Consider the following 12335-nt stretch of genomic DNA (forward strand, 5'->3'; position numbering starts at 1 on the left):
AACTAAAATTCCAAAAATTATAAAGGCTATAAAGAGTTAATATTGATTGCTATACTTAATTAATCAGCATTTCTGTATTAAAACACTTTAAACAAAATCAAAAGACCAAAGGAGCTATAGGAAATATTAACAATATAGAATGAAAATTTCATATACATACCACCTAATAAATTCATACAAGTCAATAAAGAAGAGAGGACACATGGCTTTGCAGCATTAGCCTGCTGTGGCTCCCTCTGCCTGGCAAAGCAGTAAAGCTATTCTTAAAAAAGGAAATTCCCTGGTGGTCCAGTGGTTAGGACTCCATGCTCTCATGGCCGAAGGCCTGAGTTCTGTCCCTGGTCAGGGAACTAACATCCCACAAGCCACACAACACAGCCAAAAAATGAATAAATAACAAAGATAAAAAGACACGCAAACAAATTAGAAAATGAGCAGAGGATATGACCAGACAATTCACAAGAGGATATACAGGTGGTCAGATATTTTGTGAAAATATGCTGGATATCACTGGTCACTAGAGAAATGCATATTAAGATAATAAGATACTATTTTTCACCCATCAGACAACAATTGATAATATGTTAGACTCAGTCACTATTAGAGGGAGTACAAATTGATACCTGTCTTTTGGATGGTAGTTTGGCAATATATCTACTAAAATTTAAAATATATTATTTTGGGGGATTTTGAGCCAGTGGTTAAACGATATACCCATTCCTGACAAATCCTCAGTAATTAATAATTTCTTTATATAAATTAGTGAGTGAAAATTTTCTGAACTCCAAGAGACACATATCAGAAAAGTTTTTAAGAAAAGTCATTTTATTTCCTTTGCCAAATAATATTAAGTGCTCAGATAGTACATACTTTATTTTCTCACACTTAGACAGTGACGTTTACCACATTAACTGTTGCAACATGTCCATGGAGCAGATACAAGCAAGTCTTGAGGTCTATCACCTTGCCTATGACCTGGTGACTCTGATTCTCTTGATATGACCCACCTTCCCCTTCTTGAACAAGATGACAGACAGTAATGACTAATAACAACATTTCCTTTCTCATTTGGAGTATGGAAGGCCACTTTCTCTGTTCATTTATAGAGGTATCACAAAGTAGTAGGATGCAAAATCTTCAACACATAATGCAAATACATGGGAAAGGGCTCGGAAGGATATTTTCCATACTGCTCTGCTGTGGAGAAAGACAATCACAGGATGGGATGTCAACGGGATGTTAAAGGACGTAATGTGATTTCTATCTATGGCCGTACAATTTACATAAATTATCTCCTGGGACTAGGATAGTCTAAGTCTTGCCATGTCATTCTGCCCTCATACATTTTAGCAAGCCTATTTGGTTTACAAGCAAGGAAACATTGCATGGCAAACGGCCGAGAAAGCCTCCTTCTCAGGATATTCCCTAGAATTTACATGTACCCTTTAACCTAGCAAGTCAGCTTCTAAGGATCTGTCATTTAAAAAAGCACTTGCACATTTGTCTAAAGAAACATGTAAATAAGTGGATGTTCATTGTTCATAACAGTGAAAAATTACAAACAGCCTATAGTGTCATCAATAAGTGAGGTTGCTCAGTCGTGTCCGACTGAGACCCCATGGACTATAGCCTTACAAGGCTCCTCTGTCCATGGCATTTTCCAGGCAAGAGTACTGGAATGGGTTGCTATTTCCTTCTCCAAGGGATCTTCCCAGCCCAGGGATTGAACCCGGGTCTTCTGCATTGCAGGTAGATATTTTACTGTCTGAGCTACCATAGGGTCATCAATAAAGAAGAATTTAAATATATTTTAGATGTATTTTCTTTACTCTGTGCTAAAGAATACTTACAGCAACTAAAATAAGAACAAGGGAGATGAATGGACAGTGACATAAAAGGATATCAAGGAATTTAGTGGGGGAAAAAAAAAGCAAGCTGTTAAACAGTACCCAACAGCATAAAATTATTTAGGTTAAATATGTATAACATGTATATTAACATATATAATATGGTAGTAATAACGTATTAGCATACATATTTATGTCTATTTTAGTAGGTATGTGACACATCTATGAAGGGGGGTAGAAGCTATTCCCACACTGCTGTGAGATGAAGGGGATTGCCATGGAGTTGTAACGGGCTTCTGCCATCTCTTTTTTGTTTCTTTGTTTGTTGTGTTTTTTGTTTGTGTTGGCTGTGCCTTATGGCTTGCAGGATCTTAGTTCCCCAAACCCAGGCTCACTTCAGTGAACTGCCAGGGAGTTCTCAATCTCTTTGTATTATTTTATCATGTTATATTGATAATATCTTCATAGAGTACTTGGGTAATTAAGCAACTTTTTAAAATAATTTGTTTTTATGAAGGCGAGATTGGTCGAGATTAAAGGAGATGGAGGGAGATGCTTGATCCATGTCCAGGCTAACAAAGAGGTAAGAGAAAGTCTGAAGTGAGGATCTGAGGGCAGAACTTGTTGGATTCATGCATTCATTTAGTTTCATTCCTAAAACTTCCATTGTACATTAACTATATACTAGGTATTGAGTAAAGGAATATTCAGGGTTCACAGAGACATAAATACAGATTGATAGTGCAGTGAGGTGAGCAGTAAGACCTAGCTATGCTTAGTGAATCAGAAAAGTACAAAAGATAGGAGAAGCTCCCCATGGCCATCCAAGAACAAGACCTAGCTTTCTGGCCTTCCACTGTCTCCAAGTGACCACTGCATGGTTGGAAGCCAAGACTGACCCTGTGTGTGCCCTGTGCATTACATCAGGAATTGTAGGACTTCTAGCAAAGTAAGATCTGTGCTAAGGGTGGACAACAGGATCTCCTCCATAGCTAACAAAACGTTCTGAGCTCTAAAGACATGAACAACAGGATTTTAGTACCTTTACCCATCTCTCTCTACCATTACCATGCACTTACTGTGATATTTTAAATTTCTTTAACAGCTTATAGTATCTTTCATTATTAAAGACAGGAAATTTTTAGTGAAAATGCTCTCTTAAAGCTATCCACACTAAAATATACATATCAATCTGTAGGCAACAAATAAGGAACAAATAAATGGATGACCAAATAAATAAAGTCAGATCCTAGTGAAGTTTGACAAAATGGGGAAAGAGAGAAAGTAACTGCTGTAGCAGATTAATATTATGATATCAACTACTCCCCCCCCACCCTTACTTCCCATTTGTCCTGTGACTCTCCCTCAACTTCAGGCAGCAGAGGGTAACTCCTTCTAAGGCCTTGGGGAAGGAAGGTCACAACAGCGAACCAAAGAGTCCATTTTCACTCAACTCTTGAGTTTCAAACCAGATTTTTTAAAATCTCTGGCACAGACAGTTGATTAAGAGGAAGATTTTTTAAGGCTCAAAAGCTAAAACCAATGCCATTGACACTTGGTTTTAAAAGGAGACATGATGTCAGAATGAGGCATCCTTTCTCTATTAGTCTGCAAGGGCAGCCATAACAGAATACCATGGACTAGGTACCAGATAACAGAATATTAAAGGCAGAAACTGATATTCCCACAGTTCTGGAAGCTGCAAGTCCAAGATCAAGGTGCAGCAGGGTGCCTCTCATGAGGCCTTTCTCCCTGGCCTGTGAACAGATGCCGTCTCACTGTGTCTTCACGTGGTCTTCCTTCTTTCTATCTGTGCCTTCCTGGTGTCTCTTCCTTTTTTATATGGCTCTAATCCAATAGGCCCCACCCTTATGACCTCATTAAACACTAATTACCCCCTTAAAGGTCTTATCTTCAAATACAGTTACATTAGGGGTTAGGGCTACAAATAGGGAGAGTCACAGTTCGGTCCACAACACTTCCTTAAATTTGTTAGATGAGCTCTGTCCAAAAGAAATACAATGCAATTTAAATTTTCTAGTAGCTACATTTTTTAAAGTAAAAAGAAAAAAATGAATTGTAACACTATTTTACATTTAATTCAACATATCCAAAATAGTATTATTTCGACATGTATGTAAGCTATATTAAAAATATTAATGAGATATTTTAGAATATTTTCTTCAAATAAGTCTTTAAAATTGGTGTGCATTTTTGCTTTGCATCCGTCCCATTTTGGACCAGCCACATTGTAAGAGCTCAGTAGCCATGCATGACTCGTGGATACTGTAGTGTTAGATAATCTCCAAGGAGAAGAGAGACAGTCAGATGTAAGAGAGCAAGACAGAGTAACTCAAGATAAGACTGAGGCCCCAGAGGAAGTCGGGTAGGGAGGAGTCAGGATGACTGTTAGAATCCTCAGAGTTTTGGGGATCTGAGAGCAGAGGGACCTGTGTTCACGTCTCAGGTGAGACCGGGGTAAACAGGAATGGGTAGAAGTAGCAACCAGATGTGTCTAAGACAGCCCCGCAAGGCTCCAGAATGGCACCGGAGGACGTCCAAGTTTCCCAGTGCCTAAGAGAGGTGAAGACATGGCTCAGGAAGAACCACCTCAGTCAAGATAAGGAGCTGCTGGGACTTCCCCAGTGGTCCAGGGGCTAAGACTCCTCACTCCCAAGGCAGGGGGCCCGGGTTTGATCCCTGGTGAGGGAAGTAGATCCCACATGCCTCAACTAAGCGTTCATATGCCGCAACTAAAGATCCCACATGTCACAACTAAGACCTAGTGCAGCCAAACAGGTAAATGAAAATAAATTAAAAATAAACATACAGGAGAGCAGAGATAAACTGGAATTTTTAAAGAAGATGAGGAGCTGCTATAGCAGGACTGATGACTGGGGACCACAGGAGCATGGACATGAGCAGTGAATGTCAGCCTCCAGGGGCGTTTGTGAACCCGGTGCTTCACCTTGCTTGGCACCTAGAACTTAGATGCCACTCTGGAGAGACGGGAGTTGGAGTTCTGAATTCATGGAATTTACCAGACATGGCGAAAAGAACTCAGAAGTCAACTTATCTACAATCTTCTGAGCTGTATTTCCACTATCAGGCAGAATAGAAGCCTGAAGTAACAGGTTCAGTGATCACTTTTTATGTTCAGTTTTGTGAAATGAAAACATAGCTCTGGCTACTCCAGACTCTGTGCAAAGGGGAGCAGTAATTACCAAACAGGTGAAAGAGTCCCTCAAAGCGTAACCAAGGCTTTAAAGCCGTCTAGCAGGGAGGCCTCTGTTAAGGCCCAAAGCCTAGCCCAGCAGAGGGAGTGTGGGCTCAGGAGGAGCCCCAGGTCACTTTGTGGAGGTATTTTATTCTGATCATCTTTTTTTTTTTTCCCCACACCTTATTTCTTCTCTATTGTCCCTGTATTGATTCCCCAGAATTAACTGTCCCTTCCTCTAAGCTGGTGTTCCTGGGAGAGCAGGAAGTTAAGGCTGTGAAACTGTTGGAATTTATTGCCCTGAGGTAGAGAGGGTAGACAACAGAAAGCAAAGGACTTCACAGTTTAACTGTCAATGGATTTGATTGGCTTCTCCAACTCTGGCTTCCAGATTCCCAGGTTTGTGGCCCTTTCTTTCTTCCCTGGCACAGATCTTGTTAAGCCTTTTTCCCAGGGCTGGACTCCTGGAGTACCAAATATGCCCTTACTCTTACACTGCCCGCGAGAGCAGAGGCCTCCTTAAACTTGCCACCCAAGGCACCTCACTGCCTCGGCCCAGCCTAGGCCCTGTGGCTTTCTCCTACCAGGAAGTAAAACTGTTTCCTGCCCAGCCCCTCCTGTGGTCTGCCTTTGTGGGCAGCCTTGCTGTTCTCTTCTCAGTGCCCCAGATCTCCCTTCCACACACTCATCTCATGCAACAGTGAAGCAAACCCAAAGCAGCAGGAGGTCAGTCCTGTATATCACCCACTGGGTGGATATATATCACCCCACTTTTTTTCCTTAAGTTTTAGAATTACAGCATTTTGGACCTAGGAGAGACTTTAACGATCATGTAATTTTATGTGCCTGCTAATATTCAGGACTTTGAGACTTTATATGTGTTTATTGGTTCATTTTACTTTGGAAATTCTCAAAGGGCTATTAATTAAGGTGTTTTTGTAAGTAGCTTAGAGAGGAAAAGTCATTCCCAGGACTGTCACCTGTTGAAAAGATAGTAAAATCCGGGTCAGCTCAAAATCTGGAGCTCCCAGCAATCAGTAACACGATAATCAGAGCACTGGTAACAAGAGAGTTAAGGGCTTCCCTGGTGGCTCAGTGGTAAAAAATCCACCTGTTAATGCAGGAGGCGCAACAGACTGGGGTTTGATCCCTGGGTTGGGAAGATCCCCTGTAGAAGGAAATGGCAACCCGCTCCAGTATTCTTGCCTGGGAAATCCCATGAACAGAGGAGCTGGTAGGCTACAGTCCACAGGTCACAAAAGAGTCAGACATGACTCAGCAACTAAACAAGAGAGTCATAACTAGACCAATCTGTAATAGAATGATTGACTTCAAGCAGATATGCCCTTAAGGATTGGATGGGACCAAAAGCAATATTAAAATAAAAAATTTGAAGGTAAATTACGAAACCCTTAGAGGACCAGTTTGAACAACACTAAAATAAGTAAAGTCAACTACTAGAGTATGTAATTCTATATCCACACTCATTAGAGACTGACAGACTGTCATTGCTAAGTGAGTCTAACATAGCATTTCCCTCTAAACACCAGCAACTGGGCTCTATATTTAACTAAGTTTCTTAATCCTGAGAAATCCATTCAAACATGACAGTAATAAGTGAGCCATTTTTAATATCTTTCTACTCTGTATATTGTGATCTAATAACATTCTGGACTTCTAACCTTCAAAGCATTTATAAGCACTTGATAAAATAGCTTTCACCATCCACCTAAGTCTAAAAATACCATTAATAACATTTTATGAGTAAGGATCTGATACAGAGACATCAGTGACTCATCATCAAGAGAGCCAAGATTTGCACCCAGTCATCTGGGTCTCCAGGCCAGTGACTACTTCATGTGGACAGCCTCACTTCTGCTGCCAAGAGATGAGTCAATTAATTAATCCGATGGCATAAACATCTTTACTAATTTGAATTTTCTCAATTAATTCTGTAAAGACTAAAGTACATTGCAATAGAAATGTTTGAGTTTATATATATATTAGATATATATGTTAAGTTTCTCAGCTGCATAAATTTATTTCCACTTATTCTGGATTTCTCAAGAAACCTCACCAGATAAATATTTTAAAGAGGTAATTTAATTCAAAACATTAGATAAAACTAGTTAAAATATAACCATAGTTAATTTTAAGAAAACATCCTTAAAGGATGGTTCAGAGAAAAATCAACTGCAAAAGGGTCTGCCAATCTTTGTCAAGTAATGAAGCTGTGTTCATTTGTTCAGTCTTCAATTGACTTCTCTCTACTATAATTTCTAAATTATACTTCAGAAAAATAAATAGATATCTATAAAATTATTAATAATCCATCTAAAGGTTATTGTTCAGATTTTACTTAATAAAACATAGTAGTGGAATTTTATTTTTCTGATTCTAAGTGTACATGATGACACAGCTTCTTAAATATATTCTGCTGGTGTTTTATTTCTTTGTAGCTATCAAAAGAATTGTCAAGTTATCATATGACCTAACATAAAATTTTAAATAAAGTTGGCACTTCATTTATAATATGATGCTGGAGAGTCTGCTTCTTAACTACAAGTTCAAAGTATTATGAAATCAAATATAAAATAACATGGTCTTATTCATTAGCCATATAACAAAGATTTACTACCTTCTCTTAATGGTATATTTTTCATTCAAACCAAAGACACGTTCAGCTTAGTCATGAGAAAGGTTAAGAGATGGAAGTTCCTCTTGCCAAGAATGAACAGTATAATGAATCAAAAAAATATTGATTTAATAACAGGGACCAATGTTCAGGTGGATATGGCTAGAAATCAAATACAGGAGGGCTTCTGTTTATGGGGAGAGCTGCAACTTCTCTCTCTTATTTAGCATCAAGCTTTATGCTAATACAAAAATGTAAAAGAGCAAGCCAAATGGTGGCAAGGAAGTCTGTTGGACATAAAATAGCATTGTGTTTTTCATTTTGAAATCAGTGCAAAAATGAAGAGCTAAAAACTTTTATCAATTAACTCAAGCGAGGATACTTGAAAGATCAAAAGGGGAATCAGTTCCGAGAAGTAAATTGGGAACTCTAGATTTTTTTTTTAAGGCATCTCTATCAATGAATAAAAAGTAGGCTTTCTGTGATTATAGTTTCAGTGTAACTGTAAAATGTTATCATTCAAGGAGCAGGGTTTCCCTTGGCTGTAAGTACAGAAAGTCACTGCGTCACTCTGGCCAAGTAAATGTATGTATCTACATCGAATTTTGCTTTTCTGTAAAATGTTGGTCTCCCCAGAAGCTGCTGGAAGAATGTATTAGGCAGTAATTGTAAAAGGCTTTGTCATCCTGATATACAAGTTGCATACTAAGTAAAAATGATTACAAATGAAGTATCCTTCAAAAAAAATTTAAGGGATAAACAAAACTACTTTGGGGTTCCGCTAAAATGATAGTTTTCCCTGGGTTGGGAAAATCCTCTGGAGGAGGGCATGGCAATCCACTCCAGTATTCTTGCCTGGAAAAGCCTGGAAAAGAGGAGCCTGGCAGGCTACAGTCCATGGGGTCGCAAAAAGTCGGACACGACTGAAGTGACTTAGCACACATGTTCACACACAAGAATGATGGCGACTTAGAGAGAAACTTTGACTCAAATTTTCTTGAGCAGCCAGGGACTCAGCGGAGGAAGCTCTTCTTCAGCCATTTTTAGAGAATCCTTAGAAAAGACAAAATGGGAAGGAAGTTATTCATATCCCAATAGTGATGTTTTCTGCTAAGGCCAGTGCATATTCATATATATTTATATAAAAATACGTTTTTTAAAAGACTATATTTTAAGTAAGACTGTATTTTTAAACTTTTCTGGAAAATCACCTTCATTCTCTAAGTGATTTTGCTGGTTTTGACTACATTCAGTTCAGTTCAGTTCAGTTCAGTCGCTCAGTTGTGTCCAACTCTTTGTGACCCCATGAATTGCAGCACGCCAGGCCTCCCTGTCCATCACCAACTCCCGGAGTTCACTCAGACTCACGTCCATCGAATCAGTGATGCCATCCAGCCATCTCATCCTCTGTCGTCCCCTTCTCCTCCTGCCCCCAATCCCTCCCAACATCAGAGTCTTTTCCAATGAGTCAACTCTTCTCATGAGGTGGCCAAATTAGTTCAGTTAAGTTAGGATCATTACCCTACTAGGAATATCAATATTAATTAAATTAGTGAGAAAGGTCTACAAGATAGGTTGGGATGGAAGGAGCATGGACTCTGGAGTCGGGCAGACCTGGGTTGGAAAACTGGCTCTGGTGCTTGCTAGCTTTGGACAAACTACGTCTGTAATGACAGACTTGTCTGTAAAACAAATACTGTAACAATACCTCCCTCTTAGGGCTGCTGTGAGGGTTAGATGAGATTGCATTCGAAAAATACCTTGCATATTCAGAGCCTGGCTGTCCATTACGCACTTGTAAACAATAACGATTTTCGTTCTGAATCCTGTACTTAAATGTGCACCTAAATGATCCTGTCTGAGATCGTCTTGTCCAGAGGTTCATTAGCAGTTTTACAAGATGGAAGCAGGTCAAGATTTCCTAACTCCAAGTGCTATAGAAAACTCTTAAGGGATAATTATTCTTTTCGTGATAAGTTTCAAGGTTCTACTAGTACTTAATGAATTTTATACAGGATACCCATTTAATAAGTTTTCAAAGCAAATGTTATTTGCATGTAAATTCCAGAAAAACATCTACTTCTATTTCATTGACTATACAAAAGGCTTTGACTCTGTGGATCACAACAAACTGTGGAAAATTCTTAAAGAGATGGGAATAGCAAACCATATTATCTGTCTCCTGAGAAACCTGTATGCATGTCAAGAAGCAACAATTAGAACCTTCCATAGAACAGCTGACTGGTTCAAAATTGGGAAAGGGGTATGTCAAGACCGTATATTGTCACCTTGTTTATTTAACTTACATGCAGAATTGTTGTTGTTCAGTTGCCCAGTCTTGTCTAACTCTCTGTGACCCCATGGACTTCAGCATGCCTGGCCTTCCTGTCCCTCACCATCTCCTGAAGATTGCCCAAGTTCATGTCCATTGTTTCAGTGGTGCCATCCAGCCATCTTGTCCTCTGCTGCCCTCTTCTCCTTCTGCCTTCAGTCTTTCCCAGCATCAGGAACTTTTCCAAAGAGTCAGCTGTTCGTATCAGCTGACCGAAAATACTGGAGTTTCAGCTTCAGCATCAGTCCTTCCAGTGAGTTTTAAGGGTTGATTTCGCTTAAGATTGACAGGTCTGATCTCCTAAGTGTCCAAGGGATTCTCAAAAGTCTTTTGTTGGATAGCATCACTGAGTCAATGGACTTGGGTGAACTCTGGAGATGGTGAGAGACAAGGAGGCTTAGCGTGCTGCAGTCCATGGGGTGGCAAAGATTCCCACATAACTTAGCAAGTGAACAAGAACAACATGTAAATATATACACATATAATAAATACACACATATATATGTTTATTATTCTTTTTTGATAGAAAACCACTGACAGCCTGTAGGATATGTACTGTATTTTCAGGATGTTAGGGATGAGACATTTGAACTCTCACCCAGTCTAACAACTTCTCTTTACCAATGAGGAAACTGAGGTCCAGAGAGTTTGAAAAACTTGTCAAAAATAACACAGTGCTAGAATTATGAATAAAACTCATGTCCCTTGACTATCAATCCAATTATTTTAGTGCTTTTATTTTTTAGTTATTTTTTTATGTTTATTGAGATGTGATTTACATATCATTCACCAATTTCAAGTATGTAAATTGATAATTTCTGACAAATGCATACAGTCTACATGTCCACCATAATAGATATAATCATAAACATACCACTCACCATTCTTAAACTATTTGCCATATCCTCTAGTATTTTGCAAGTAAAGAATGCATGTTTATGATTATTAATTCTTTTTTTTTACAATTTTAAAGTTATAGTGTATATAAAATAAAATCTAAGTATACTATATACCTATTCCATTCCCCATAGTCAGCTCTCAAAAACTATTGGGAAGTCTCAAACAAATACTTTACATCTTCTTAAGATAAATGATATTATATTATATATTTTAATTAGAAATGTCAGCTACAAATTGGAGCTTACCAAGTGCATTTGCCGTCTGCCTCTGAGGAGATTGAATCCTGGGCTCTGCAGCTATTGACCTTCAACATACCCTGAAGGGAGTTAGGGTAGAGAATGAGGCACTTTGTGCTCCAGGGAAACTGGGGGAACAGGTCTTTAGATAGTTAGATATTTTTAGAAACTGATTTCATGATCCCAATCCTTGCATCTCCTCATATCTAAAAAACCTTCATGGTGACATCAGCTCCTTGTGACTAGCAGAAAATCTTTTGTAAGATTAGTGCTTGGTTGAATGTGACTCCCCCTTCACCAAAATCACATATATAGACTTTCCCCCAGTACCTTTTTGGAGCAGTTTCTCAGCTCTCTGAGGTGCTGTCTCCCAGGCTGCAGTCCTCATTTTGCCCCAAATAAAACTTGACTCGTAACTCTCACGTTGTGCATCTTTTTTAAGTCAACAGAAATTTGATTATATTATCTATTATAGATATACACATACACCATAGATAGATAAATATTTTGCTCTATTAGTACTAAATGTGTATAGTTTCCTAAAGAGTGACACAGAATCTCTCATTTATGTCTTTTCTATGCTCCCGTAGTCCGGAAACTTATTTTCCCTATCTTTCTTTGTCTAAAAAACCCTCAGTTTTAGTTAGTTTTGATTTTATATACAAAGAGACACACTGTGCTTAATTATAAAATAATATTTAGTGATTTTTTTCTTTTGTCTCTTTAATTCCTAAACTACTCTACTTCCTATAATCTTATTTTCAGAGAGTATTTTATTATTCTTTATATTCCCAAATCTAGAACTATTGGCAAAATAAACACTTGGGTTTTTTTTTTCTAGTTATATTGAAGTATACAGCATAATGATTTGACTTGCACACATCATAAAGTTATTATCAAATAAGTTTAGTGAAAATCCATCATGTCATATAGATACAAAATTAAAGAAATAGAAAAAAATTTTTCTTAGTGCCTTTAAATGAAACTTAAAAGACAATATAACACACTGCTGCTTTTCAAACTAAAGTTCCTGATCAGAGATTTTAAATGTCTCCTTGGCAGGCAGTATATGTGATACATCTTTCTGTTCACACTGGGCCTAGCTGAGTTATTTAGAATAGTGAGTGCTCAATACAAAAATTAATGGATCTTTCTTAAGGTTATTAGC

The 12335-nt window shown here is 38.3% G+C and overlaps 1 long non-coding RNA gene across 1 annotated transcript; it reads right to left on the minus strand.

The window, feature by feature from the left end:
- Positions 1-807: 807 nt before the first annotated feature.
- On the minus strand, positions 808-11271 carry LOC114113870 (uncharacterized). The gene is made up of 2 exons (XR_003588603.3): positions 11177-11271; positions 808-8752 (listed from the first exon to the last, which is right to left on the minus strand). It is a non-coding gene; the product is annotated as an uncharacterized LOC114113870 (long non-coding RNA).
- Between the last annotated feature and the right edge of the window lie 1064 nt (positions 11272-12335).

The sequence above is a fragment of the Ovis aries genome, chromosome 1 (assembly GCF_016772045.2).
Source record: "Ovis aries strain OAR_USU_Benz2616 breed Rambouillet chromosome 1, ARS-UI_Ramb_v3.0, whole genome shotgun sequence".
Taxonomy (NCBI): Eukaryota; Metazoa; Chordata; class Mammalia; order Artiodactyla; family Bovidae; genus Ovis; species Ovis aries.